Genomic DNA, 6,000 nt, shown 5'->3' on the forward strand with positions numbered 1-6,000 from the left:
GTACTTGAAAAGCATTACATTGTTCTATTATACCTATGAGTGTTGCAATCTTGCATGTGGGGAAAACCCTATCATCATTAAATAGTTTTGTCCTAATTCCCATAATAAAGGACAAATCTTTCCATTGTCAAAATTTTGACAAGGTTTCTCCTACACATCCTCCCCTTCATTGTTCCTCACCATTGCTTTCTCTATCATCTTTTAGCCAATCAAAATTAAGATACATTATGTTCCACTTTTTCTTTCTCTTTTTGCAATTTCTGAAATTGCAAGAATTGATTGATGCTTCTTTATTTATGAAGCTTAATGTAACTCTGACTATATACTAAAATATAACAATTTAAATAAAAAAAGATTCATCAATATTCTTAGATAGTAAATAGAAGATTCCCCTTCAAAAAAACAAATAAGAAGATTCAATTTTCAATTGATGATCAATAATACCCTTTAATCCGGAAACTATTAAAAAGAAGATGCATAACTAATCCCAAATCTCTCATGAGTTTAAGAAAATTATGAGAAATAATGTGAACCTAAAAATGTATACTATATTTACAAGTCATTAAGGAATTGTTTTCTTGAAGACAATAACTTTTGGCTCTTAATAAGAGAAAATAATTGGTGCACAAAAATTGAACCATATATAAAAAGAAAATGTAGTGATAATCATAAATTTGAAATAGCTAGAGGTCTATGTCACAATTAGGCTTTATTCAATGCTCTTCAATATATAATTTGCAATCGTACGGTTCGCTGCTAAATAATATATAGTGAGTCAAATTTTAATTTTACAAAAAAGATATTAAATATTAAAAATAGTTGTGCTTACTATTATTTAAAAGATAAAAATTTAGTAAGATATTAACCAGGTTAACTATATTAAATATGCATAATTTAGAAAATCTAAAATTTAAAAATTGATAAATTCAGTTTCTTAGCTAATTGAAGACTGTTTATCCTTAAATATTTAATATGTTAGATCTCTTGAGCTATATTATGTGTGCTTAAGTTAATTTTAAATTTATTCTCATGATCATAAATAATAATTAAAATTTATAAAATTTTATAGTTAATCTTACTAAGGTCAGCTAAGGATAGAAATCATTTTCAACTCTTATCTTTTTGGGCTTTTATATATATATATATATATATATATATATATATATATATATATATATATATATATATATATAAACCAAAAGATAAATATCCATAAACTAAATTACAACTAAAAGCAAGAGAGTTTTAAAATCTAATTTTGGAGAGAGGAACTAACTTATATTAACAATTATGAAAACAAGGATAAATAACAAAAGGAAAAAAGTTTAATATAAGTTAGTTCTTAATTTAGATTCTTTTTCTCTCTTAATGGCTCCCAGTATAGTGTTTAGGTCAAACAATAAGGATTTTAGAATTCTAAGAAACGTTTATATAATTTAAAAGTAGAAATAAAAATCTGTTAAAAATAAAGTCTAAGTTTGAATAATAAGAATTTGTGAAAAATAAAGTCTAAATTTGCCTGCATCCAAAGAGTACAAAAATCTATAAATGCAATTCTTTTTAGATGTCTATGGTCCTAGATAAAAATGTAACATAAAAATTTATATATATATATATATATATATATATATATATATATATATATATATATATATATATATAAATAAATTATAATAAAATATATAATATATTAATAATAAATATATGTATAAATTATAATAAATATATAATTCTAATAAATATATAGAATTAAATTAGAATTATATATTATATATTATATATATATATATATAAGAGTTGTCTTAGTTTGGGCGGGCAGGGATGGGGAATGGCCCTTCGTTCAGTTGCCCCATTCCGTTGCATCCCTTTTCATGATTGTATTTTTTATTTTATTTTGATATGGGATCGTAATAACTTTATTTTATTTTTTTAAATTGAAATTTAAATTTCGGACAAGTTTAAATGATTTTTATTTTTTATTTTTTTTAGAATAAAATTTTGACCTTGGCTTGATAAAATATTCAAAATGTTCGAGATAAAATTGATTACTTAAATAAAATAATTTAATAATTTATAAATAGGTTTAAATAAATTTGATTGAGCTTGAAAAATAAAATCATAAAATTACATTAAAAAAAAAGGACTAAAATTATAAAATGGTAGGTTCATTATTTTTGTAAGCCGAGTATTATACATTTCGAATTTAGCTCACTAATTTAATAGGGATAGCTCCAGTTTGAGCTGGATTGAATTGAAATGAAGATCATGGAAAATTCAGCTATTCAAATATAAATTAAGACTAGGAAAATAAAAATTATTTAACACATTAAATTAACTTTATGTGATTTAATAATTAAATTCTTTTTTAGTACAAAATATAAATTTTTTATTAATGAAGATTAATAAATACATTTTGATATATAAAAGATAAAAATAGATATTAGACACCAAGATACACATATAAAAAAAATTTATTCTCAACAATTATCAATCGCACCGACGGAACAACAGATTGTAAATTTAAAGAATCTATATTTTATTTTAGTTTTATTAAATGCATTATACACTTTATTAATTAATATTTATATTTTATTTTCTGTTACCTCATGCAGTGATTGATATTTATACTTTCTTTTCTATTACCAAAATATACCCCTCCTAATTAATCAAGCAGAATAAGTGATAAAAAAATGAAAAAGAGAATATAATCTTGCATTCTGGAATATATTAGGTGTCACAGATATGCTACTGATTAGGCACCATTAACTGAAAAGTGATTCTTCCATGGAATCGCTTTCAAAGAACTATAATTAAGCATATCACTTCCATCAAATCATGGAATTGCCTTAGCAAATGCCTAAAACTGTAAATGGGTCGTTGAATAACGTCTGGCATATTTGTGGGCATCAGATCCTTAAAGACAACAACACAGCATCATTTATATATCCCACAGGAATAATCGTCACTTTGCTGACTATGTACCTACTGTTACCGATTTATATATCACAGCCTGAAGAATGTGAACGTGTTGCTAAAGAAGAATTGCATGCAACAAAAATAAAGCAAAGAATCTATGAAAAGGGAGAAAAGAAGATATAAAATGGGGACAGAGAAGGGAAAACAAAGAAAAAGAAAGGAAGAAGAAGAAAGGGAGAGCAGTGTATGGAAATGGGAATTGAGGAGGTTACATCAATGTGGGCAGGGAGAGAGCTGCTAGAAAATAGAAAACCCACTTGGATATTTTCATAGAATATCCATTTTTTGTTAGGACTCTTTTATCATATTTTTATGGCCATTCAACTCTTTTTATCTTTGCAATGCCTAACTTCCAAAGCCTCCCACAAAAAGATATGCCACTTGTATTTATGACATAGCAACCACTTACATTTTTAGGCTTTTAATATATATATATATATATATATATATGTATGTGTGTGATTTATGTAATTGTTGAAGCTTTGATCAATATCGCATTAACTCCATGTATATTAATTGAAAAATGATGTCTAAAAATGTCCTTATAATTGATATCTTAATATGATAGTAAACATGTAGTTATTTTTATCTAAATTTCATCATCATGCTATTTTGTGGGTTAATTATTTCGATTATGAGCAGATTTGTTATTTAATTTTTATTTTGAATATTCAATTTTAATTTGTACTATTGTGGTATCTAAATTTTGATTATAGTATCACCGAAAGATGAATTCGCATAATTTATTGCTTCTACGGCAATTTGAAAGTTACATGGTAGCTACTAGGAGAATATAATAGAATCGCTAATTCGGAAGCTTTGAAGCGAAGAATAGAATCCCAATTCTTAAAAGTCGATTTGATGTAAACCTTCTTTGGAAGAAAAGATTACACGCCAAGATCGATACTTATAAGGTTTGCCAAAAGATGTTTGTGGAACTATCACCCTTATTTATAAAGAAATAAGATCAATAGCTATAATGAGATGAACTTAATTAATCCTAGAAACTAACAAGTTAATAGAATTAAATTAAGGTAGAAGTGAAATCAAAACCTAAACAATAAGCTTTAATCTCAAGAACACTTAAAGAAACTCTTTAAGCAAAAACAAGATTTTCTATTCAATCAAAGATATATATATATATGCTTTTGCCGAATTACATAGCTCTATTTATAGAGTTTAAAACAAAATAATCCTAATTCTAGAAGAACTAGGATATGCGGCCAAAATTCTTAAATCAACAAGGAAACAAATAACTCCTTAAAGAGGGGGAATAAGATATGGTTAATATTCCTAAATAAACAAGGAAACAAATAACTCCTAAATAGATGTCATCAAGACTCCTTACTGGATTAGGATCTTTAGTGGAATTAGGATTCTTTGTTGAAGTAGGATTCCTTGTACTACATGGGTTCTAATCATGATTTCAATAAACTGACTTCGTAGACAACTAAGAGAAAATGCACTCATATACTGTAGTTCTACATACCCGTTATTTTGCAATTAGCATTCAGATTTAACTAGTTTGGTGGTTAGACATTCATTTGATATTGAAGTTCTTGCACCAAATAGGAACTAATCGCACATCCTCAAATAGACATGTTGACATGTAAGAAATAGAAAGAAAATAATAGCTTAAATACAAACAAGTGCAAAAACATTACTAATTTGGTGGTTGAACACTCTTTCTTTTTTTATTTTTTACTTTCTTTTTTTCTATTTTTCTTATTTATTGTTATTATCATTATATTTTTTATTTTGAAAATATTTTGATAAAAAGTAAATATAAAAATGTAATTAATATGGATTAATTAAGCTAAAAATGAGAAAATTATTTTAACAACAAAAAAGAAAAAAGAAGATGAGAAGAAAAAGAAAAAAAAAACAACCAAGATTTATTATCAAAGCCTAGTGGATTTTTGAATCTTAAAGTTAAGTTTAGTTTTGGGTTAAATTAATAGTTTGGTTAAATGGTTTGATGACTAGTACAGGGATTTGTCAATTGTTTAAGACACGTATCAGTCTAATATTGGATGTTTTAAACATGCTATTATTCTAGCAAATTAAACTACTAGATTTTAATAAGTGATTAATCTGCTATCTAATTTAAAACTAAACCACTATAATAAAATAAAATAATAAAAAAAAAGATATATCACCAAAATAAATATAGGAGTTCTTGCAAGGCTTTGGACATGGCTACAATAAGACTGCATCAGGGGAATTGGGAAGTTCAAATGCACCATGAATGTCTATATCATAAGGCTAAACTCTTTCGCATTCACGTTACTTCTTTCGGTTCATAGTTTCCGGGATCCTCCTGACAGGTTTTTATTCTTATTCCTTTAGGTATTTAATTTATAAAAGAATTTATTAATCTAGAATAGATAGGAATGTGTTAATAATTTCTTTTCTATACAAAATTGCAATGATAAACATACGAAAGTAAATTTGTTCAAGCAAACATATGATAACAATATAAAGAGTAAAATTTCTGTTAAAATGTATGATGAGTATATATTATAAAATAGTTAATGTAGATAGATAAATAATTAATAAAAGTAAAAAATTTGTTTTTCTTGTAATATAATATAATTATATAGTTATATAAGAAATAAAATATAAGTATATTAATAAATTAAACCATAAAATGCTCAATAATAGTTTCACAGGTGTAAATTGTGGAAACTGGAGGCCAGCAGTTGTAAGTTGTTACTTCTCCTAGTAATTTTGATTAATCAACTTCCCGTGATGGACCAGATATGATCTTTACGAGTGATAAAATACTATTTTAAAAATTAATAGTATTAATTCTGATCTTTGATTGAATCAGCTTGTAATTTCGTTTTTCTTCATGGCTTATTATAGTCTTTATATTTCTTAAAAAATAATGCAGTTGTGAGGGTAAATTATTATATATTTGAAATTTATTCAATAAATGCGTCACATATTATATTATTAAATTTAATCAAAAAAATTTATCATTTGTTAATAAAATCAATAGCTATATGATATTATAACTTT

Source organism: Ricinus communis, chromosome 2 (assembly GCF_019578655.1).
Source record: "Ricinus communis isolate WT05 ecotype wild-type chromosome 2, ASM1957865v1, whole genome shotgun sequence".
Lineage (NCBI taxonomy): Eukaryota > Viridiplantae > Streptophyta > Magnoliopsida > Malpighiales > Euphorbiaceae > Ricinus > Ricinus communis.